At 37.8% G+C, this 26374-nt stretch overlaps 1 pseudogene; it reads left to right on the top strand.

Annotated features, from left to right (window-relative positions):
• The window catches only part of LOC105513465, a 91993-nt pseudogene that overhangs the window by 63419 nt on the left and 2200 nt on the right, over positions 1-26374 (top strand).

Genomic DNA, 26374 nt, shown 5'->3' on the forward strand with positions numbered 1-26374 from the left:
ATATATAAATAAATATAAATTTAAAAAATGGTTTGGTAATTTAGAAGAAAGAAAGACTAATACAGATTGAGCTTCAGAAAGGTGAGCACTGAGTTTGGCTGTGAAAGATGGATAGGTTCTCCAAAGGCTTAAATACACTGAGATGTATGACATTACAGGTTAAATCAACCAGCAAATTATATAAATGAAGCCACTTGCACAACGATTGGGAGATAAAAATAGGCATGCTTACATTTGGGAAATGATACATTTGGCCTGATTAGAGTTCAGAGATTTAATGACAGTATGGCTGGAAGTCAAGTGTGAATGAATTTGCAACAGATTTCCATGCCTTGGTCTGAAATTTAGATTTTTATTGTAAAGGCACTGAGGAACATAGAAGTTGGTTTGAACACAGTATTGACATGTTCAATGCAGGGCATTCTAGAACTTTAATTAAAACTCAGTGGTCAAATTTATTAAAAAGGAAAGAAAAAATAGAAATTCTAATAAAATGTAAAAAAGGAAAGAAATATCATGAAGGGAGTTGAGCGGTTATTACAGTATTTCCATTGAGAAGTATTAAATGTAGGTGTTTTAAGAGTTGATGGAAAAGATATGTGGAAGCAAAACAAGAATCACACTACCTTTGCATTTGGTGGGTGGGAGTAATTATTGGAATCAGATATTACTTAGTGAGAACTAGCTCATTTTAAAACAGTGCTTTGCTTTTTGGGTGGAATAGTTTCTACTTAGCTTGATTGTTAAAATATATATAATGCTACAATATCATTACCAAAATTAATTCTAAGAGTAACAAATTGAAATTTTCTGTTATACCACATGAACATTTTCTATTTTTTGCAACATTTTATTTGAACTAACTTTGTGATCTAGAAGGCAGGAAAAATACTCATTAAATTATTTTATTTCATTTAGAAGCATGGATAAAATGGAATTGGTGATCTAGTCTATTTTCTTGAATGAAAATTAATATTAAAGGTAATTAGGAGAGGGACAGAGCAAGATGGCCAAATAGAAGGCTTCACTGATTATCTCTCCTACAGGAACACCACATTTAACAACTATCTACATATAGAAAACACTTTCATAAGATCCAAAAATCAGGTGAGCACACACAGTACCTGGTTGTAACTTCATATTACTGAAAGGGGCACTGAATAGATTAGGAAAGACAGTGCTGAATTGCCAACAGCATCCTTCTCCCATCCCTTGGCAGCAGCTGCATGGTGCTGAGAGAAAGTCTATGCCTTTGGGAGAGGGAGAGAGGACAGCATTTTGAGACATTACATTGAACTCAGTGCTGCCCTGTCACAGCAGAAAACAAAACTGGGCTGAACTCAGCTGATGCCTGCCTACAGAGGGAACATATAAAGTAGCCTTAGCAGAAGGTGAGTCACCCATCCCAGTGGTTGGAACTTGAGTTCTAGCAAACCTTGCCATTGTGGACTAAAGTACTTGGGGCCCTAAATAAACTTGAAAGACATTCTAGGCCACAAAGACTGCAACTCCTAGGTGAGTCATAGTGGTGAGCTGGACTTAGAACCAGTGGACTTGGAAGGTATGCGACCTACTGAGACAATAGCCTTGGTGGCTAAGGGAGTACTTGCACCACTCTTCCTTCAACCCCAGGCTGCAACACTTATGGCTCCAAAAGAGATTTCTTCCTTTTGCTTGAAGAGAGGAGAGGGAAGAGTAAAGAGGACTTTGTCTTACATTTTGGATACCACTTCAGCCACTGTAGACAGAAATGTGAGATCTCCATTCCAGGTCCTAGTTCCTGGACAATATTTCTAGGCAAACACTGGGCCAGAAAGGAACTTTCTGTCTTGAAGGGAAGGGCCTAGTCCTGGGGGGACCCAACACCTGCTGACTAAAGATCCCTTGGGCCTTGAATAACTAGCAGAAATAATTATGGGCCTTGGGGGAAAAGCTGAGACTTTCTGGCTTTAGATGAGACCCAGCACATTCCTAACTGTGGTGGTTGTGGTAAGAGACTCCATCTGCTTGAGAAAAGCAGAGGGAAAAGTAAAAGGGTTTTGTCTTGCATCTTAGGTACCAGCTTGGCCACAGGGGTATAGAGTACTAAGTGGACTTTTGGGTCCTCAGTTCAAGGCATTTGGCTCTTGGATGGCATTTCTGGACACGCTCTGAACCAGAAGGGAGCCCACTTCCCTGAAGTGTGATTTTTAGGCCTGGCATTCACCACAAGCTAAATTAAGAGACCTTGGGCCTTAAATGAACATTAACAGTAGTCTTCATACTCACCATGAGCCTGTGGTGGTGGTGGTCACAGGGTGAAACTCCTCTGCCTGTGGAAAGGGAAGGAAATAGTGGAAGGGGCTACATCTCATGGTTTGAGTGCCAGCTCAGCTGCAGTAGAATAGGATACCAGGTAGATGTCTAAGGTTTTTGACTGTAGTCCCTGGCCCCAAGATGACATCTCTTGATCCACCCAGGGCCCAGGAGAGCTCACTGCCCTGAAGAGAAGGACATAAGCCTGACTAACTTCACCAACTGTTGATTATAGAGCACTGGGGCCTTTAGCACACATAGGTGGTAGCCAGGTAGTAGTAACAGTGGGCCTTGGGAAAGACCCTGTGCTGTGCTGGCTTCAGGTCTGACCCAGTGCAGTCCCAGTGATGGTGGCCACAGGAGTGCTTGTGTCACTCCATCCACAGCTTTGGTTGGCTCAGCACTGAGAAAGGGACTCCATTTGGTAGGGAGAAAGCAAGAGGAGAGGACAAGAGTCTCTGCTTGGTAATCCAGGGAATTCTTGCAATTATGTTAAGCATCTTCTTTGACCACAATGGAATAAAACTACAAATTAATAATAAGAGGAATTTTGGAAACATACAAACACATCAAAATTAAAAACAATATGCTCCTGAATGACTAGTGGGTCAATAAAGAAATTAAGAAATAAATGGGAAAATTTCTTGAAACAAGTGATAATGGAAACAGAACACACCAAAACCTATGGGATACAGTATAACAGTAGGAAGAGGAAAATTTTTGGCTATAAGTGCCTACATTGGAAAAAGAAAAAAAGAAAAACTTCACGTAAGCAACATAATTGATGTGTATTAAAGAATTACAAAAGCAAGAACAAAACAAGCCCCCAAATTAGTAGAATAAAAGAAATATTATAGATCAGAGAAGACATAAATGAAATTAAAATGAAGAAAATAAGACAAAAGATCAATGAAACAAAAAGTTTGTTTTTTGAAAAGTTAAACAAAACAGACAAACCTTTAGCCAAACCAAGAAAAAATAGTGGACCCAAATGAATAAAATTAGAGGTGGAAAAGGAGAAATTCAAAGGATAATTAGTGGATACTACTAGCAACTACATGCCAATAAATTGAAAAATTTAGAGGAAATGGATGAATACCTAGACACATACAACCTACCAAGATTGAACAATGAAGAAATCCAAAAACTGAACAGATGAATAACAATTAATGTGATTTAAGCAATAATAAAAAGCCGTCTTGCAAGGAAAAGCCCAGGACCCAATTGCTTCACTGCTGAATTCTACCAAATGTTGAAAGAACTAATACCAATTCTACTTAAACTATTTCAAAAATTACAGGAGGAGGGAATACTTCCAGTCTCATTTTATGAGGCCAATATTGCTCTGATACCAAAACTAGACAAAGACAAATCAAAAAGAAAACTACAGGCTAATACAAGAACACACTAAAGATATTCAGCATGACCCAGTGGGATTTATCCAGGAATGCAAAGATGGTTTAGCATATACAAATCAATCAATTGAAACACATCTACAGAATAGAGGATAAAATCCATATGATCATTTTATTTGATGCTGAAAAAGCATTTGACAGCACTCAGCACAGCTTAATGATAGAAATCCTCAAAACACTGGGTATAGAAGGAACATACCTCAACGTGATAAAAGCCATATATGACAGACCCACAGTTAATATTGCACTAAATGGAGAAAAACTGAAAGCCTTTCCTCCAAGATCTAGAACACATCAAGGATACTCACTTTTACCACTGGTATTCAACATAGTACTGGAATTCCCAGCTAGAACAATTAGACCAGAGAAAAAAAAAATAAAGGGCATCCAAATTGGAATGGAAGAAATCATATTATCCTTGTTTGAAGACAATACGATTTTATATTGGGAAAAATCTAACACTTCACCAAAAATCTCTTAGAACTGATAAACATTTAGTAATGTTGCAGAATACAAATAAACATACAAACATCAATAATTTTTGTGTATGACAACTACAATCTTAAAAAGAAATCAAGAAAGTAATTTTAACAATAGCCACAAATAAAATTAGATACCTAGGAATTAACCAAAGAAGTGAAAGATCTCTACAATGAAAACCATAAAACACTGATGGAAGAAATTGGAAGGTATCAACAAATGGAAAAATATTCCAAGTCCATGGATTGGAAGAATCAATATTGTTAAAATGCTCATATTACCCAAAGCAAACTACAGATTCACTGTAATCCCTATCAAAATATCAAGGACATTCTTCACAGAAATTTAAAAAATAATTCTAAAATGTATATGGAACCACAAAATACTTAGAATTGTCTAAGTTATCCTGAGCAAAAATAACAAAACTAGAAGAATCACATTACCTGAGTTCAAATTACACTGCTGAGCTATGGTAACCAAAACAGCATGGTACTGGCAAAAAGCAGACACATGGACCAATAGAACATAAGAGAGAACCCAGAAACAAATTGATACCCTTAGAGTGGACTCATTTTTGACAAAAGTTCCAAGAACAGAAGCTGGGGAAGAGATAGTCTCTTCAATAAATGGTGCTGGGAAAACCGAATATCCATATGCAGAAGAATGAAACTAGACCTCTACCATTTGTCATATGCAAAAATCAAATCAAAATGGATTGCAGACTTAAATCAAAGAAATTCAAACTATGAAACTACTACAAGAAAACATTACAGACAATCTCCAGGTCATTGCTCTGGGCAAAAACTTCTTGAGTAATAACCCACAGGCACAGACAACCAAACCAAAAATGGACAAATGGTACCACATCAAGTTAAAAAGTATCTGCACGGCAGAGAAAACAATGAAGTGAAAAGACAACCTACACAATGGAAGTAAACATTTGCAAACTGCCCATCTGACAAAGGATTAATAACCAGAAGATATAAAGTGCTCAAACAACTCTATAGGAAAAAAATGTAATAAACTTTTAAAAATAATCAAAAGATTTTAATAGACATTTCTCAAAAGAGGACGTATAAATGCCAGACATATGAAAAACTCCTTAACATCTTTCTCATAAGAGAAATGTTATCTCAAAATTACAATGAGATACCAGTCAAATAGAAAATATAATATTTTGAAATAATAACAATGGATACAATTACATGTTTATGCAGTGGCAATTCTATTAAGCTATATTGATATTAATAGAGATTATTAGGCTATTTTCAGATAAAATATATTTCTTTAGAAAAATCTCATTATAGATCTCAGATGACTCAGTCTTTTAGTTGGAGACAAACCTAGTAAGGATTTATTAACTCTGGGAATGCTTGTTATTGATGCTTTGTTTCTGGGGTACAGATCATATATTTTGTGGGATGCATATTAATAGCAATTGATGGCCTAGAAAATACTAATTTAAAAGTTTGTGTTTTTGAAATATATATGTATTAAGATCTTGTAAGACTTCCTGTTTTTTTTTTTTATTTCCGTAATTTTTTGGGATCAGGTGGTTTTTGGTTACATGGATTAGTTTTTTAGTGGTGATTGCTGAGGTTTTTGGTGCATGCAGAACCTGAATAGTGTGTGAGTTCATTTTCTACTAGTCTTACGGCCATGATGATGTGATTCTCATGTCCCCTCATCTTCAGGGCATTCCAATTTGAAAGTCATTCAGAAAGAAGTTCAACGACTGTTTTATCAATGCGAACTAAGTTTTAATAAGTTATCCTGAGCAAAAATAACAAAACTGGAAGAATCACATTAACTGAGTTATCCTGAGCAAGTTCTTGATTAATATTAGTGGATTGTTTTAGAAAAACAATGAGAAATACGAATTTGGGAGGATAAGGGGTCAAAGTTAAGGAGTTATAATCTCTGATGTGGAAATGTGCTTCCTAAAGTTTCCCATCTTTTGAAAGTGTATCTTACTTTTGCCAGAAAAAATGTTGTAAAACGTGTCTGAAAACAAACACACACACAAAAACAAAACTACAAAAATCAGCACAAGACAAAGTGCTAGGTTGTTCATAAGATTTCAGATTACCTCCCTTCTAAGTTCTGTAAATTTAAATAGGACCCCCTTATTGTATGAAGAAATTCTAAGTGCATGAATTTAAAAAATACAAAAGAATAACTTGTTTGCTTTCATTTAGTATAAAACTGGCTTGATTTTTAAAATGATATAAGCACCTATATTTGTGTAAATCATAGCAGAAAATATTTTTCTAGTATGTAAGATTTATATAATGACCATTATTTTTTCATAAAAGACTAATCTTAATCACATGACAATATTTGGAACTCATCTTAAATTATCTCTATTGAAATTGAGCCTCTTCTGTCATGCTTGTTTTGTTGCAGGCTCTCATCAGCCATTCCTTTCAGGTGCTTTGCCTGTTCTCCTCAGGTAATTTAGGCATATGTGTATCTGACAGCTAAATAATATAGTTGCACAGGGAATGTTTTATTATTTTCCTTGTGTTTGCAGCTTGAAAGTTACTTGCATATCTAAAGATCATGCAGGGGTTTTATTTTCAAGCCGCCTGTGTCCCTGGGGTTGTTTCCACCTTTGTTTCCTCTTGCTGTTGGTTTTGAGTAAAGGTCAGTGAAGTGAATGAGGAAAAATATAGAATAGCATGTGAAGCCCTTCTCCTGCTTCTTTCACTCCAGAAATCTTTTGATACTGAACCATAACAGAATTCCTTCTGTACATAGTATTTCCTACTTCCATTTTATAATTAGCAACTATGAAAAAATGATATTGATCACTGTGTTAGAGTAATTTAAAATGTTGAAATACATGTTCAAACCTGCAATCTGAGTAAAAAAAAGAAGTAACTAAAAAAAGCATTAATTGACTTTTTAATATTTTGTTTTTGTATTTAAAGACTAGTTTTTCCATATTGGAATTTATGTTTTTTGGTGTTTATGACTGACTTCTAAAATAGCTTTAAGGTGAGTGACATATAAACATGCAATATACCTCCAATATGAATATAAGAAAATATTTTGTATTTCAGAGAGTAACATGTGCCCTATTTTTAATGGTATTGGTCTATAATTTGTTTGCTTTCTGGAGAGAAATATACAGAAGAGGGTGTATTCACATGTTCATTAACCATGAACAATGACCTAATATAAGTATTAATGTTGTACTATTATAATTATTGTTAAATATGGTTCACAATTTGGCATAATATGAAATACCAATAAAAGCAACTTGTCACATTTGTTGTGCTATGTCTGTTGACAATATATTCTCCAAATGGTTTTTTAGTTTTATGTATGTAATTCTGATGCTTATTTAATAGTGGTTTCTGGGCTTTATCTTCCTGCTCCTGTTTCAGGCTTCTTAGAAATTTTATCTCTATAAATAAATGAGAGTAGTTTATTTAAAATTTTGATCAGCTCATGTCATTGCCATTACTTCCTTCAAGGATTTCCCATCACATATAGAATGAAAACTCAACCTCCTTGCCCTTTTAGTTTGTAGATGAGAATAATGCAGTTAATTAAAAAACCTGATTTTTTTTTTGTTGTGTCTCTGCCAGGCTTTGGTATCAGGATGATGCTGTCCTCATAAAATGAGTTAGGGAGGATTCTCTATTTTTCTATTGATTGGAATACTTTCAGAAGGAATGCCACCAACTCCTCTTTCTACCTCTGGTAGAATTCGGCTGTGAATCCATCTGGTCCTGGACTTTTTTTGGATGGTAGGCTATTAATTATTGCCTCAATTTCAGAAACTATTACTAGTCTATTCAGAGATTCAACTTCTTCCTGGTTTAGTGTTGGGAGGGTGTGTGTGTCCAGGAATTCATTCATTCCTTCTAGATTTTCTAGTTTGTTTGCACAGAGGTGTTTATAGTATTCTCTGAAGGTAGTTTGTATTTCTGTGGGATCAGTGGTGATATCCCCTTTATCATTTTTTATTGCGTCTATTTGATTCTTCTCTCTTTTCTTCTTTATTAGTCTTGCTAGTGGTCTGTCAATTTTGTTGATCTTCTCAAAACACTAGCTCCCGATTCATTGATTTTTTGAAGGGTTTTTTTTTCTCTGTCTCCTTCAGTGCTGCTCTGATCATAGTTATTTCTTGCCTTCTGTCAGCTTTTGAATTTGTTTTCTCTTGCTTTTCTAGTTCTTTTAATTGTGATGTTAGCATGTTGATTTTAGATCTTTCCTGCTTTCTCCTGTGGGCATTTAGTGCTATAAATTTCCCACTACACACTACTTTAAATGTGGTATAGAGATTCTGGCACATTGTGTCTTTGTTCTCATTGGTTTTAAAGAACATCTTTATTACTGCTTTAATTTTGTTATGTACCCAGTAGTCATTCAGGAGCAGGTTTTTCAGTTCCCATGTAGTTGTGTGGTTTTGAGTGAGTTTCTTAATCCTGAGTTCTAGTTTGATAGCACTGTGGTCTGAGAGACAGTTTGTTGTGGTTTCTGTTCTTTTACATTTGCTGAGGAGTGCTTTCCTTCCAACTATGTGGTCAATTTTGGAATAAGTGCTATGTGGTGCTGAGAAGAAAGTATATTCTGTTGATTTGGGGTGGAGAGTTCTGTAGATGTCTATTAGGTCTGCTTTTAGACCAATATCCCTCATGAACATTGATGCGAAAATCCTCAATAAAATACCGGCAAACTGAATCCAGCAGCACATCAAAAAGCTAATCCACCACGATCAAGTTGGCTTCATCCCTGGGATGCAAGGCTAGTTCAACATATGCAAATCAATAAATGTAATCCATCACATAAACAGAGCCAATGACAAAACCCACATGATTATCTTAATAGATGCAGAAAAGGCCTTTGACAAAATTTAAAAGCCCTTCATGCTAAAAAATCTTAATAAACTAGGTATTGATGGAATGTATCTCAAAATAATAAGAACTATCTATGACAAACCCACAGCCAATATCTTACTGAATGGGCCAAAACTGGAAGCATTCCCTTTGAAAATTGGCACAAGACAGGGATGCCCTCTCTCACTACTCCTATTCAACATAGTGTTGGAATCTCTATCCAGAGCAATCAGGCAAGAGAAATAAATAAAGGGTATTCAATTAGGAAAAGACAAAAGTCAAATTGTCCCTGTTTGCAGATGACATGATTGTATATTTAGAAAACCCCATTGTCTCAGCCCAAAATCTGCTTAAGCTGATAAGCAACTTCAGCAAAGTCTCAGGATACAAAATCAATGTGCAAAAATCACAAGCATTTCTAAACACCAATAACAGAAAAACAGAGAGCCAAATCATCAGTGAACTCCCATTCACAATTGCTGCTAAGGGAATAAAATACCTAGGAATCCAACTTACGAGGGATGTGAAGGACCTCTTCAAGGAGAACTATAAACCACTGCTCAAGAAAATAAGAGAGGACACAAACAAATGGAAGAACACTCCATGCTCATGGATAGGAAGTATCAATATCATGAAAATGACCATACTGCCCAAGGTAATTTATAGATTCAATGCTATCCCCATCAAGCTACCAATGACTTTCTTCACATAATTGGAAAAAACTACTTTAAAGTTCATATGGAACCAAAAAAGAGCTTACATTGCCAAGACAATCCTAAGCCAAAAGAACACAGTTGCAGGCATCACGCTACCTGACTTCAAACTATACTACAAGGCTACAGTAATCAAAACAGCATAGTACTGGTACCAAAACAGATACATAGACCAATGGAACAGAACAGAGACCTCAGAAGTAACACCACACATCTACAACCATCTCATCTTTGACAAAACTGACAAAAACAAGAAATTGGGAAATGATTCCCTATTTAATAAATGGTGTTCGGAAAACTGGCTAGCCATATATAGAAAGCTGAAACTGGATCCCTTCCTTACACCTTATGCAAAAATTAATTCAAGATAGATTAAAGATTTAAATGTTAGACCTGGAACCATAAAAGCCCTAGAAGAAAACCTAGGCAATACCATTCAGGACATAGGCATGGGCAAGGACTTCATGACTAAAACATCAAAAGCAATGGCAACAAAAACCAAAATTGACAAATGGGATCTAACTAAACTAGAGAGCTTCTGTACAGCAAAAGAAACTACCATCAGAGGGAACAGGCAACCTACAAAATGGTAAAACATTTTTCAATCTACCCATCTGACAAAAGGCTAATATCCAGAATCCACAAAGAACCTAAACAAATTTACAAGAAAAAAAAGCAAACAACCCCATCAAAAAGTGGGCAAAGGGTATGAACAGACAGTTCTCAAAAGAACACATTTATGTAGCCAACAGACAATAAAAAAATGTTCATCATCACTGGTCACCAGAGAAATGTAAATCAAAACCACAATGAGATACCATCTCACACCAGCTAGAATGGCGATCGTTAAAAAGTCAGGAAACTACAGATGCTGGAGAGGATGTGGAGAAATAGGAACACTTTTACACTGTTGGTGGGAGTGTAAATTAGTTCAACCATTGTGGAAGACAGTGTGGTCATTCCTCAAAGATCTAGAAGTAGAAATACTGTTTGACTCAGCTATCCCATTACTGGATATATACGCAAAGGATTATAAATCAGGCTACTGTAAAGACACATGTATACATATGTTTATTGTGACACTATTCACAATAGTTAAGACTTGGAACCAACCCAAATGTACATCAATGAGAGACTGGTTTAAGAAAATGTGGTACATATATACCATGGAGTACTATGCAGCCTTTAGAAAGGATGAGTTCGTGTCCTTTGCAGGGACATGGATGAAGCTGGAAACCATCATTCTCAGCAAACTATCACAAGAAAACCAAACATCACATTTTCTCACTCATAGGTGGGAATTGCACAATGAGAACACTTGGACACAGGGAGGGGAACATCACACATGGGGGCCTGTCATGGGGTGGGGATAGCATTAGGAGAAATACCCAATGTAAATGACGAGTTAATGGGTGCAGCAAACTAACATGGCACTTGTATACCTATGTAACAAACCTGCACGTTGTGCACATGCACCCTAGAACTTAAAGTTAAAAAAAAAAAAGCAATCTGATCTTGTAGGAGAGCAAGGGGATAATTTATTAATTAATACATTCATTCACCAAATAATTATAGAGTGCCTCTTATGTGTCATGCACTGTTCTAGCTGCTTTGATGAACAAATGACATAAAAATACCTGCCTGCATGGAGCTTAGATTCCAGTAATGTAAGGCAGATGCTCAACAAAATCATATATAGTTGATGGTATTGCCTATGTTGTCTTGCAGGGTTTTTATAGTTTTGGGCTTTACACTTAAGTCTTTAATTCATCTTGAGTTAATTTTTGTATGTGTTGTAAGGAAGGGGTCTAGTTTCAATCTTCTGCATATAGCTAGCCAGTTATTCCAGCACCATTTATTGAATAGGGGGCCCTTTGCCAATTGTTTGTTTTTGTCAGGTTTGTTGAAAATAAGATATTTGTAGGATGTGCAGTCTTACTTCTGGGTTTTCTATTTTCTTCCATTGGTCTATGTGTCTCTTGTACAGGTATAACACTGTTTTTCTTACTGTAGCCCTGTAGTATGGTTTGAAGTTGGGTAGTGTGATGCCTCTGGCTTTGTTCTTTTTGCTTAGGATTGCCTTGGCTATTCAGACTCTTAGTGGTTCCATATGAATTTTAAAATAGTTTTTTTTTTCTAATTCTGTGAAGAATGTCAGTGGTAGTTTAATGGGGATAGCATTGAATCTGTCTTAATTTTATTATTTACCCAAAAGTCATTCAGGAGTAGGTTATTCAATTTCTATGCAATTGTATGGTTTTGAGTGAATTTCTTAGTCTTGAGTTCTAATTTGATTATACTGTGGTCTGAGGAACTGTTACGATTTCAGTTCTTTTGCATTTGCTGAGGAGTGTTTTACTTCTAATTATGTGATTGATTTTAGAGCAGTACCAAGTGCTGAGAAGAAGAATGTTGTTTTGGGGTAGAGAGTTCATAGATATCTATCATGTCCATTTGACCCAGAACTGAATTCAGATTCAGGCTCTGAATATCTTTGTTACTTTTCTGTCTCGATAATCTGTCTAATATTGTCATTGAAGTGTTAAAGTCTCCCACTGTTATTGTATGGGAATCTAAATCTCTTTGAAGTTGTCTAAGAAATTGCTTTATGAATCTGGGTGCTCATGGTTAGGTCTTCTTGTTGAATTGAACCCTTTGCAATTATGTAATGAATGCCCTTCTTTGTCTCTTTTGATCTTTGTGGTTTAACATCTGTTTTGTCAGAAACTAGGATTGCATTTTTTTGTTTTCAATTTTCTTGGTAGATTTTCCTCCATCCCTTTATTTTAAGCCCATGTGTGTTACTGCATGTGAGATGAGTCTCCTGAAGACAGCATACCAATGGGTCTTGGTTCTTTAACTAGCTTGCCACTCCATGTCTTTTAATTGGGGCATTTAGCATATTTACATTTAAGATTAGTATTGATATGTATAGATTTGATCCTGGCATGATGTTAGCTTGTTACTTTGCAGACTTGTTTATGTGGTTGCTTTATAGTGTCACTGGTCTGTGTACTTCAGCATGTTTTTGTAGTGGCTGATAATGATCTTTCCTTTCCATATTTAGTTCTTCCTTTAGGAACTCTTGTAAGGCAGATCTGGTGGTAACGACTTCCCTCAGCATTTGCTTGTCTGATAAAGCTCTCATATCTTTTTTGTTTATGAAGCTTGGTTTGGCCAGATATGAAATTCTGGATTGGAATTTCTTTTCTTTAAGAAATTTGAATATTGGTCCCCAGTCTCTTCTGGCTTATAGGGTTTCCACTGAGATGACTGTTGGCAGTTCGATGGGCCTCCCTTTGTAGGTGTCCTGGCCTCTCACTCTAACTGCCCTTAACATTTTTTTTTTTCATTTTTACAGTGGAGTTTCTGATGATGATGTGTCTTGGAAATGATCTTCTTGTGGAGTAACTTAACTGGGGTTCTGTGCATTTCCTGAATTTGAATGTTGGCCTGCCTGGCTAAGTTGGGAAATTTCTCATGGATGATATCCTGAAATAGAATTTCCAACTTTCCATTCTCCTTATCTCTTTCAGGTACACTAGTCAGTCATAGATTCAGTCTCTTTACATAATCCCATATTTCTCAGAGGTTTTGACCATTTCATTCATTTTTCTCTATTCTTGTCTGCCTGTCTTCTTCAGAAAGACAGTCTTCAAGCTCTAAGATTCTTTCCTCCACTTGGTCTATTCTGCTATTAATACTTGTGATTGCATTATTAAATTCTTTTATTGTGTTTTTTTTAGCTCTATCAGTTCAGTTACATTCTTCTCTATACTGTATTTTGTTTGTCAGCTCATATAATGTCTTATCATGATTTTTGTCTTCATTGCATTGGGTTACAAGGTGCTTCTTAAGGTCAGTGAAGTTTGTTTTTATCCATTTTCTGAGTTCTACTTCTGTCATTTCATCCATCTCAGCCTCAGCCCAGTTTTGAATCCTTGCTGGAGAGGTGATGCAGTAATTTGGAGGAAAGAGGGACCTCTGGTTTTTTGAGTTTTCAGTGTTTTTGCACTGATTCTTTCTCATCTTTTTGGGCTTATCTACTTTAAATCTCTGAGGCTGCTGACCTTTTGATTTTTTTTTTTTCTTTTTCTTTTAATAGTCTGGCTACTTTTCCATAGGGCTGCTGTGGTTTGCTGGGGGTCTGCTCCAGTCCCTAGTTGCCTTGTATTTTTTAAACCACCTGGAGGTATCACCAGTGAAGCCTGCAAAACAGGAAAGATGGCAGCCTTCTCCTTCCTCTGGGACCTTCAGCCCAGAGAGGTATGGAGATGTTGCTGCCTGAAAGCACCTGTTCGAAGTGGCTGGAGACCCCTACTGGTAAGTCTTATCTAGTCAGGAGGAACAGGATTGGGGACCCATTCAAAGAAGTAGTCTGGCCACATTTTGGTAGAGCAGCTGTGCTGTGCTGGGGGATCTCCTCTGGCCCTGGTTGGTTTCGACCCTCCAAAGCCCACAGACTGAAATGGCTCAGTCACACAAACAGCAAAGCTGTCAGCCTACCCCTCTTCCTGAGAACTCCATCCCTGGGAGAATTCAAATATCTGTCAGACAGAGAACACCAGCAGGGGTGGCTGGAGGACCTGGTTGGAAGGTTCTGCCCAGTGATGAGACACAGAATTGGGAAGGCACTTAAAGAAGCAGTCTGGTCATGCCTTTCATAGTGCAGCTCTGCTGTGCTGGGGTAGCGCTTCTGCCCCAGTCAGCTTGAGATTTCCAATGCCCACAGACTCGAACGTCTAAGTCGCCCAACCAACAAAGATAGTGGCTTGCCCTTCCCTTTGGGAACTTCCTCTCAGGGTGTATTCAAATCTCTACGGCCTGAGAACACTGGTGAGGGTGTCTTGAGGCCCTGGTTGGAAAGTCCCACCCAGTGAGGAGGTATAGATTGAAGACCCATGTGAAGAAGCAGTCTGGCCATGTTTTGGTAGGGTAGCTGTGCTGTGCTGGGGGATCCCTTCTGCCCTTGGCCAGTTTGGACTCTCCAAAGCCCTGAGACTGGAACAGCTCAGTCTCTCAAACAGAAAAGATGGCGGCTCATTCCTCCCCACAGGAACCCTGTCCCAGGTAGATGCATTGCTATTTCTAGTGACTGGCTGAAATTCCAGGCCAGTGGGTCTTACTTATCCTATGTGGTGCTGTGGAAGTGGGGCCCAGGGACAGTCACTGTTTGGCTCCCTGGATTCAGTCGCCTTCAAAGGGGTATGTACAGAGGTCCAACCTCCTGCCTTGCTGGAGTTGCTGTCACTTTCACTGGGAAGCCTGGAGTCACTGTATGTAAAATAAAAACTCTACACCTTTACTTCACCCTCCATCTCCCCAACTTTTAAACTTTGTGTTGATTTTATCTGCATCTTATTATACTTTCTATGTCTTGAAAAGTTGTTGTAGTTATTATTTTTGATTGGTTCATCTTTTAGTCTTTCTATCTAAGAGTAGTTTACACATCACAGTTCAAGTGTTACACTATGCTGCATTTTTCTGTGTACATACTTTTACCAGCGAGTTTTGTACATTCAGGTGATTACTTTTTACGATTAACATTCCTATTTTTCTCTGATTGAATTACTCCTTTTACCATTTCTTGTAGGACAGATCTGGTGTTGATGAAATTCCTCAACTTTTGTTTGTCTACTTCATGTTTGTAGGGTATTTTCACCAGATGTTTATTCTAGGGTAAAGTTTTGCTTTTTCCCCCCCTCAGCACTTTAAATATGTCTTGCTACTCTCTTCTGACTTTCCATTGAAAAGTCTGGTGTCAGATACATTGGAGCTCCATTGTATGTTGTTTCTTCTCTCTTGCTGCTTTTAGAATCCTTTCTTTGATTTTTGGGAGTTTGTTTATTAAATGCCTTGAGGTCATCTTCTTTGGATTAAGTCTGCTTGGTGTTCATATAACCTTCTTGTATTCGGATACTGCCATCTTTCAGTAGGATTGGGAAGTTTTCTGTTTGTATTCCTTTGAATAAACTTCTACTTCTTTTTCTCTGCTTCTTCTTTAAGGTCAGTAACTCAAATTTGCCTTAGAGGCTATTTTTATAGAGGCTATTTTCTGTATCTTTTAGGCATGCTTCTTTTTTTTGTTGTTGTTCTTTTTTCTTTTGTCTCTTCTGTGTATTTTCAAATAGCTTGCCTTGAAGCTCACTAATTATTTCTTCTGCTTGATCAATTCTACTAATAAAAGACTCTGGTGCATTCTGCAGTGTGGCAATTGCATTTTTCTGCTTCAGAGTTTCTGCTTGATTCTTTTTGATTATTTTCATCTCTGTTAAATTTATCTGATAGAATTCAGAATTCCTTCTCCGTTTTATCCTGAATTCCTTTGCCTCAAGACAGTCATTTTGAATTCTCTGTCTGAAAGGTCACACATCTCTTTTTCCAGGATTGGCTCCTGGTGCCTTATTTCGTTCATTTGGTCAGGTCATGTTTCCCTAGATGGTGTTAATGCTAGCACATTTTCTTCAGTGTCTTAACATCGAAGAGTTTGGTATTTATTGTAGTCTTCACTATCTGGGCTTGTCTATACCTGTCCTTCTTGGGAATGCTTTCTAGATATTTTCAAAGACTTGGGTTTTGTGATCTAAACTGCATTTGCTTCAGGGAGCACCCCAAGCCCAATAACGCTGTGGTTATTGTAGACTCACTGATGTACCACCTTGATGGTCTTGGGCAAGATCTGGGAGAATTCTCTCATTACCCCTTGCAGACTCTTGTTCTCTTCCCTTACTTTCTAGTAAACAAACAGAGTCTCTCTCTGTTCTGAGCCACCTACAGCTAGGGGTGGAGTGACACAAGTACCCCTGTGGCCACCACCACTATGACTGCCCCAGATCAGACCTGAAGCCATTACAGCACTGGGTTTCATCTAAGGCCTGCTGTAACCACTCCCTGGTTACTGCCTATGTTTGCTCAAGGCCCTGGGGCTCTACAGTCAGCAGGGCTCTACAAAAAGCCAGCCAAGCCTGTGTCCTTCCCTTCAGGGTGGCAAGTTCTCTCAGGCCCCATTGAATCCACAGTTTCTGTCTGGGAGTCAGGGACTAGAGTCACAAACCTTAGAAGTCTACATGGTGTACTCTTGTACTGTGGCTGAGCTGACACTCAACCACAAGATACTGTCCTTTCCTCTCTTTTCTCCCCTTTCTGAAGTCAGAGAAGCTTCACCTCATAGTCATGGCCACCACAGGCCATGAGGAGTTCTGCCTGACTACTGCTTACATTCCCGTAAGGCCCATTGATTCTTAAATAAGCATGTGATGAATGCTGCCTGACCTGGGGCTCACCTTTTAGGGCAGTAGGCTCCCCGCTGGGCCAGGGCAAGTCCTGAGATATTTGAAAAGAGCCAAGACCCGGAATCAGGGACCCTAAGAGCCCACTTGGTATTCTCTATCCTCCTGTGGCCATGCTGGTACGTAAAAGTGCAAGGCAAATTCCCCTGTATTTTTTCTTCTGCTTTTCTCAAGCAGAAGGAGGTTGGGGTGCCTGTGGCAATTTCTCAAGACAACAATAAAGTTTGCTGTATCACTTGACTCTTCCTTTCATTAGAGATTTCTCTGTAGCCACCATAGCCAGTAACATGCTGGATCTCACCTGAAACCCGTGAATCTCAGAAGCTCACTCAAGGCCCTTGATGTAGTTTCTGGGTATTGCTGCTGGTTGTTCAGGGCCCAAGGGCTCTTCAGTTAGCAGGTGATAAATGGTGCCAAGAATAGTTTATTCTTTTCAAGGTAACAGTTTCCATTCTGGGCCAGGTTGTGTCTAGAAAAGTTGTCTGGGAGCTAGGGCCTAGGATGGGGGTCCTCATGACTGAGCAGTGCCCTATTCTACTGTGGCAGAGCTGGTATTCAAGATGCAAGTCAAGGTCCTCCCCTGTCTTTCCTCTTCTTTCTTCAAGCGTAAGGAAGAGGTCTCTTTTGGAGCCAGGAGCTATACGGCCTGTGGTTAGGGGAAAGATGGCGCCAGCATTTCCTTAGCTGCCCCGGATGTCTCAGTAGGTTGTGTGCTCCACTGTCTCTTAGCCTGGTTCAGCACTAGGACTTGCCTAAGGGTTGCAGTCCTTATGTCCTAGATTGCCTTTCATATTTACTTAGAGACTCAGAGCACTTTGGCCCTTAGTGGTGAGGTTTGTGGGAATTCAAGTTTGGACTTTTGGAATTGGTAATTCCCCTCTGGCTAGGGCTGGTTTAAATGCTCCCTCTGTGGTTGGGCATCAGCTGAATTTTGGCCTGGTTTTGCTTTCTGCTCTACCAGGACCGCACTGAGTTCAGTGGCTCACAATTGCTGTGTTCTCCCTCCCCTAGCACCCAGAGATGCTCTCTTCAATATGCTGGCAGTGCTGGCAGTGCTGGGGTGGGGTGGCACTGGCAAATCAAGCATTTTTTCTATCTCTTCAGTACCTCTTTCAGTGACGTGTAGTTAAAACCAGGTACTGAGGGCTCACCTGGTTTTTAGCTCTTATGAAGGTTTTTAAAATTTTTTTCTTTTTAGATAGAGGTTAGGTTGATGTACTTGTAGGGGATATGATCAGTGGAGTTATCTATCCTGCCATCTTACTCTGCCTCCCAGATAATTACATCACAAAGCATTTATTAATAATTAGGTGGGTAGCAAGATATTGTACAGATGTACCCAATGAAAAATTGTTTTTTATTAGAGAAGTGAAATATGCTTATTTAAGTGGTTCAAATTGCACACCAAGTGTACAAATTTGAATCTGTTGTCTACCACTATTAACTACTTAGATGGTATCCTTCTAGGCTTCATTTATACAGACTTTGAAGATAGTTCAAGTTTGGTTTCGGACCACCACAATTAAATGAATGTTGCAATAAAGAAAGTCACAGAAATTGTTTTGTTTTCCAGTGTACTTAAAAGTTATGTTTAACCATACTGTAGTATATTAACTGTGCAATAGCGTTATATCTAAGAAAATGATATACATACCTTAATTAAAGCATATTGTATTGCTAATAAAAACACTGACAATCATCTGAACATTCAGTAAGTCATGGTCTTGTTGCTTGTGGAGGGTCTTGCCTCAATGTTGTTGGCTGTTGGCTGATAAGGGTGGTGGTTGTTGAAGGTTGGGGTGCCTGTGGCAATTTCTTAAGACAACAATAAAGTTTGCTGTATCACTTGACTCTTGCTTTCATGACAGATTTCTCTGTAGCTTACTATGTTGTTTGATAGCATTTTACCCACAGTAGAACTTCTTTCAAGATTGGAGTCAATCCTCTCAAACCCTGCCACTCTTTTGTCAACTAAGTTTACATAGTATTCTAACTCCTTTGTTTTAATTTCTATAATGTTTAGAGCATCTTCACCAGAAGAAGTTTCCATCTCAAGAAACTACTTTTCTTGCTCATCTGTAAGAAGTAACTCTTCATAGATTAGTGTTATCTTAAGCTAACAGCAATCCAGTCACATCTTCGGGCTGCATTTTAAATTCTAGCTCTCATTCTATCTCCACCACCTCTACAATTACTCTTTCCACTGAAACCTTAAACTCCTCAAAGTCATCTGTGAACATTAGAATCAACTTCTTCCAAACTTCTGTTAATGTTGATATTTGACCTCCTCTCAGGAGAATCACAAATTTGTTATTGTTTTCTAGAATGCTGAATCCTTTCCAGAAGGTTTTCAAGTTACATTGCCAAGATCCATCAGAGGACTCACTGTGTATGGCACCCATAGCCTTGCAAGACGTATTTCTTAAACAATAAGATGTGAAAGTCAAAATCACTTCTTGATCCATGGGCTACAAAGTGGAGGTTGTGTTAGGGGACATTAAAACATTAATCTCACAACCTACAGAATGGGAGAAAATTTTTGCAATCTACCCATCTGACAAAGGGCTAATATTCAGACTCTACAAAGAACTTAAACAAATGTACAAGAAAAAGCCCATCAAAAAGTGGGCAAAGGATATGAGCAGATACTTCTCAAAAGAACACATTTATGCAGCCAACAAGCTTATGAAAAAATGCTCATCACCACTGGTCATTAGAAAGATGAAAATCAAAACCAAAATGAGATACCATCTCATGGCAGTTAGAATGTCAATCATTAAAAAGTCAGGAAACAACAGATGCTGGAGAGGATGTGGAGAAATAGGAATGCTTTTACACTATTGGTGGGAGTGTAAATTAGTTCAACCATTGTGGAATACAGTGTGGTGACTCCTCAAGGATCTAGAACTAGAAATACCATTTGACCCAGTGATCCCATTACTGGGTATATACCCAAAGGATTATAAATCATGCTACTATAAAGACACATGCACATATGTGTTTACTGCAGCACTGTTCACAATAGCGAAGTCTTGGAACCAACCCAAATGCCCATCAATGATAGGATGGATAAAGAAAATGTGGCACATATATACCATGGAATACTATGCAGCCGTAAAAATGGATGCGTTCATGTCCTTTGCAGGGATGTAGATGAAACTGGAAAGCATCGTTCTGAGCAAAGTGACACAAGAAGAGAAAACTAAACACTGCATGTTCTCACTCATAGATGGAAGCTGATCAATTAGAACACATGGACACAGGGAGGGGAACATCACACACCGGGGCCTGTTGAGGGATGGGGGCCTGGGGGAGGGATAGCATTAGGAGAAATACCCAGTGTAAATGATGAGCTGATGGGTGCAGCAAACAAACATGGCATATGTATACCTATGTAACAAACCTGAATGTTGTGCACATGTACCACAGAACTTAAAGTTTAATAATAAAAAAAATTGAAAAAATACAAAAAATATTAATCTCCTTCTACATCTCTACCAGCTCTTGTGTGACCATGCATGCTTTGTCGATAAACAGTAACATTTTGAAGAGATTTTTTTTTTTTTTGGTCTGAGCAATAGGTCTTAAAAGTGGGCTTAAAATATTCAGTAAATAATTATGTAAATAGATGTGCTGTCTCCCAGGCTTTCTTGTTTCATTTATAGAGCAGGCAGAGTAGATTTAGCATAATTCTTAGGGACTCTAGGATTTTTGAAATGGTAAATGATCATGGGATTCAACTTCAGGTCACTAGCTACATTAGCCCCTAACAAGAAAGTCAGCCTGTTCTTTGAATCTTTGGAGCCGGGCTGACTTCTCCAGCTATAAAAGTCCTAGATGGCATCTTCTTCCAATATAAGGCTGTTTCATCCATATTAATCATCTGTTGTTTAGTGTAGTCACCTTTATCAATTATCTTAGCTAGATCTCCTGGATAGTTTGCTGCAGCTTCTACGTGAGCACTTGCTGCCTCACCCTGCACTTTTTTGTTGTTGTTTTGAGATGGACTCTTGCTCTGCTGCCAGGCTGGAGTGCAGTGGCGTGATCTTGGCTCCCTGCAACCTCCGCCTACTGGGTTCAAGCGATTCTCCTGCCTCAGCCTCCTGAGTAGCTGGGATCACAGACACACACCATCACGTCCAGCTACGTTTTGGAATTTTGGTAGAGACAGAGTTTCACTATGTTGGCCAGGATGGTCTCAATTCTTGACCTCGTGATCCACCTCCCTCGGCCTCCCAAAGTGCTGGGATTACAGGCGTGAGCCACCATGCCTAGCCTGTACTTTTGTATTATGGAAACAGTTCCTTTCCTTAAACCTCACGAATAAACCTCTGCTAGCTTCAAACTCTTCTTCTGCAGCTTTCTCACCTCTCTCAGCCTTCTTAGAACTGAAGAGAGTTAGGGCCTCACTCTGGATTAGACTTTGGGTTAAGGGAATATTATAGCTGCTTTGATCTTCTATACAGGCTCTTCAAACTTTTAAAATATCAGTAATAAGGCTGTTTTGTTTTCTTATTCATGTGGTCACTGGAGTAGCACTTTTAATTTTCTTCAAGAGCTTTTCCTTTTCATTCAAAACTTGGCTATTTTGCAAAAGAGGCCTAGCTTTTGGCTTCTCTCAATAAGCATAATCGTTGCTAGCTTTTAATTTAAAGTGACAACTGTCCTTACTGTTAAAAACTGTCAATAAACTAGATATTAAAGGAACATACCTCAAAATGATAAGGATCATCTGTGACAAACTCACAGCCAACATTATACTGAATGGACGAAAGCTGGAAATATTCCTCTTGAAAAGTGGCACAAGACAGGGATGCCCTCTCTGACCACTTCTATTCAACATAGTACTGAAGTCTTAGCCAGAGAAATCAGGCAAGAGAAGGAAATAAAGGGCATCTAAATAGGAAGAGAAGAAACCAAACTATCCCTGTTTGAAGACGACAAAATACTACAGCTAGAAAACTCCATAGTCTCAACCCAAAAGCCCTTTAAGCTGATAAACAACCGCAGCAAAGTTTCAGGATACAAAATCAATGTACAAAAATTACTAGCATCACTTACCTTGTTTATTGTTGCACTCCCAATATGTTTCTGGTGAATGGTAGGCAATTACTAGATACTTGTTATTTAAGTGAAAGGTATAGAAAAACTGGAAAATTTTCATATGTCATTCCTAAATATTTAGTACACACTGAAACAAGGATTCTAGAGGCAAGTGAGGTCTAAGCTTTTCTTAGGAAGGCATATAGTGCATTAAAAATTAATAAATACTTGAGAATTTCATCAACAATAATACTGTGCTCTTAATATACATTACTGCTTAGTAATACTTCCTTTTCACTGGTTTTGCTTCCAATATGAACTTTGAAACTAGCTAGGATTCATGCCAAATTTAGCCAGTAATCTCACCATATCTTCTGTTCACCTGCACTTTGGGGCTGCTTATTTTGCCCAAGGAGAGCAATGCTCATTGAGTTACATATGAATGGACCAGGTAGGGCTTATGCTCTTTGATTGCTACAATGATTACATTTCTTACATCACCATTCAATGCTGATGGCTATGGTTATCTCAGCCATGACAGCAGGAGCCATAGTTCCTTTTTGCACCACTTGTTTAGAGGCTTCTGCCAAAAATTGATAGGTGAAAATGTAGCTCATGTACCATCACTTTGTTTCTAAAAGAGAGCAACAAACAAATGAATAACAAGCAACTCTCTTATCCTCCAGAGGTGTAGAGAAGATGGAATTCCCTGTGTTTGTTCTCTTTTTACTTCTTTCCATCCAGGCACTCAAAATAGTGTTAAAAATTCTTTTTCATTTATTTAACTTATTCTAAAGCTGTCAGTCATGTATACTGCTATAGCAATGAATTTAAACTTCTAAAGCATATGTTAGGTATATAGAGCATTGCAACACATTTTTAAAACAAATGTAGGTTATTTGTTGCTTTACATCTCTATGGCTATGAAGATTGTGTCTGAAGGCCATTTGAGAAATTTGCTTCAAAATATATTGATAATTTTCGTATAATTTAAAGACATTTTATAAAATTTTGGAATTGGAGTATTCAAATGCAATAATACATTCTCGTACCTTCATCTACATTATTGAACAATACAAAGTACACTAGTTCTGCTGGTTCTTTGATGTTATAAGAATTTTACACTTCTAGATTTTGAATTATTATTTGCACCTTGGTAGTATCCAGTAAAGAAAATGAAAAGTAGTTTCCTGTACTGATATAAAATAATGGAGCACTCAAGCATAAAATTTTACTGGATGCTAAAATCGTTTGTTTTTTGCTCCTGTAAATCACAGGTTAATTTTAGTGCTCAAACCACGTATGTCTCCCAAAATATGTTTAAAACCTTTACACAGTCTAGAGTCTCTTCACCAGTTAAGAAGCAGATTGTATATTTATAGCCTTTAGGGTCTCAGGAAATGATTCAAACTGTTCTTAGAAGTAATGCAGTGAGCAAGAAAATTCCAACAACAATTTTGGCATTAGATTTCTGACAGATTTTGGTTCACAGAATTGAATCACAGATGTGATTAAACAATTCTGAACGTTTTCACAACACATTTGGATGGCTTTCAGATCCAGTTATCATGTTCCCAAACATCTTCAGATCAAAGGAGGAAACAAAACTATCTGACATTCTTTAGAGTTTGGGATAGCCACTCATTTTTTCATTAACAAACATTTCTTGAGCAACTATGATGTGCCAAGCACTATTCCAGAGGCATGGGATACAGCTGCAAATAAAATTGATGAAAGATTCTGATTTCATAAAGTTTTAACTTTACTTGCCTTTATTTACATAAAATAAGTAAATTGTATAGTATGTTAGAAGTTAATAAGTGCTATGGGAGGAAAGGGAAACTGGAGCAGGACAAAGGGGAGTGGCAATTGCTGAAGAGGGCATTGCAATTGGAGCGTGTGATCAGACTTATTAAGAAGGTGACATTTGAGTCAAGACTTGAAGGGAGAGACAGAGGTAGTCACACAGGTATTAGGCAAGAGCATTCTAATACTAGGACAATTCATGCAAAGGCCTGGAAGTGGGAATTTTCCTGGGGTGTTGAAGGAAGAGCAAAAAGGCCTATGTGGCTAGAGTGAAGAGAGTGAGAGGAAAGTAGCTAAAACTATGTTCAGAGTGGCAACAGGGGTCATATCAACAGACTGCTATAAGGACTTTGGATTTTTTTTACTATGAATGGGGAGCCAGCAGGGTTTTGAGTGTCCCTGGGGCCGATATTCTGAGACTAGGTGGTAGGGGGTAGAATGGCAGCAGTTAAGAGCAGATGAAGACAGGGAAAGAGCTGTTGGTGGCCTGCTCTAGGGCAGTAGCAGTGAGAAGTGTGGGAAACAGTTGAATTCTGTATATATTTTGAAAGTAACAGCAGCCAAATTTTTTTGATAGGTGACAAAAGGGACGTGAGATAAAGAGAAGCATCACTGTAAAGTATTTTGCCTGAGCATCCAGAGATTGGAGATGTCATTAAATAAGATTGTGGAGTGGGTGAGAGGAGCTGTCGGGGCAACAGAACGACAAACCATAAAACATATTTCTAGCGTAGGACTTATTTCATATTATTGTCATTTTCCAGTGTGTTATTACTTACGTTATTTCAGTGTTTAAATAAGAACCATCTGGAAATTTCTACTGTGGCCTAATTCAGGCTACTGACATGATGTCCCTGAAAGTGGAATTGGGAAGATATGAGTACAATAGGCTCTTGAAAAACAGGGCAAACTGCCTGGAGCACACTGTGACTGAGCTCTGTGGCTTAGAACTCATCTTTCCAATACCAACTGGACATTGTTGGGGCCTCCTGAGCCTTAGGGCAAGCTAGTTTGTTATATACACACTAGACTTTATGTGTCTATATATGTGCTTGACCTTAGACCATAATTCAGCTGTTACATTTTGTAGGTCTGAGACTTTATTTAAAATAAGCATTCTTTTGGGAGAAAATTGGCTATAGGCTATTCTAGGAATCAGAGTCTTTTTTTTCCATATTATTTTCTTGTTTGGATGTTTGGAATGAATTCATAATTTACACATATTTCTTTCAGTTGAGTACTTACAGACTGCTGACAACTGTTGATAACTTTGTTTTTTGGTTCTAAGACATTTTGGTCTAAACCAATAGCACTTGAAAATCTATATATTCTCTTTAAATGTAATTCATTGAAATATTAATTTAGCAAACTCATTTTATAGTCCAATGAACAGTGACTTGTAAAATAAAGTCTGTTTGATTGCATGACTTCATGAAAAATGCTGATATGTTTAACTTGGCTAATATACAAAGTGTTCTATTGTTTGTAGTAGTGGTGGTGTTTTTCACCAAGTGTGCTGTGTTAAAGCCCATCTTGAATATTAAACATTTGTTCCATGTATTGCTGCAAAATACCCTGGTTCTATAATCCTTTAAAGACAAATTGGGTGAAACAAATCTGACCAGTCCTAGGGGTATTAATTATATTTCGAAACGAACTCAAGCCCAGATACACATTTCTCAATTGCGATTTTCATGGAAAGTGATTATTCAGGACTGGTAGTAATATGAAATGTTGTAGTTTAGTAGATGTGTTATATTATGAAAATTGAAAATTGACAAAAGTAAGAGTTTTTTTGTTTTGTTTTGTTTTTTGCGTTTCATGAGACATAACGCCTTACTGTCATCAAACTTCAAAACCTTACTCATACATAATATAAACTTATTTGTGCTAACTTCTTATTTTTAAAATTTGAGATGATATTGACACATATGTATTATCTAATATAGTAGCTCTTGCAATATATGGTTTTTGAGCATTTGAAGTGTGGCTGGTCTGACTGAGGAACTACATTTTAAATTTTATTTAATTTTAAATAATTTAAATTTAAATTCATATGGCCACATGTGGCTAGTGGCTACAATATGGAACAGTGCAGCCTCAGACAGTACCTCTCACCTGGGGATCCAGAAGGGAGTTAAATCGTCATGCCCAAAGGCACACACTGTTTCTAATTCATCAGTTTACTTCTTGTGCATCAAGAATACTATGTGTCATTATGAGACTAATTAAGAAAATAGTGTCTCAAATTATTTTCTGTGAGGCCTAATTCTCTCACAGCATCTAATTGAGAATGGCTGTTTTAGAAAGTTCCCTCATTTCCTTTTCCATTCATACCACCCCCAAAGATCCCCCAAATGAAAATCACTATTCTTCGGTGTGTATCCATTGATGATTTTTGCCTGTTCTTTGACTTCATATAGATAGAAATATACAGTGTGTTTTATGTGGGGGATGACTTCTGTCACTTTACAAAATGTTTT

The sequence above is a fragment of the Colobus angolensis genome, unplaced genomic scaffold (genome assembly GCF_000951035.1).
Source record: "Colobus angolensis palliatus isolate OR3802 unplaced genomic scaffold, Cang.pa_1.0 Scaffold23, whole genome shotgun sequence".
Taxonomy (NCBI): Eukaryota; Metazoa; Chordata; class Mammalia; order Primates; family Cercopithecidae; genus Colobus; species Colobus angolensis.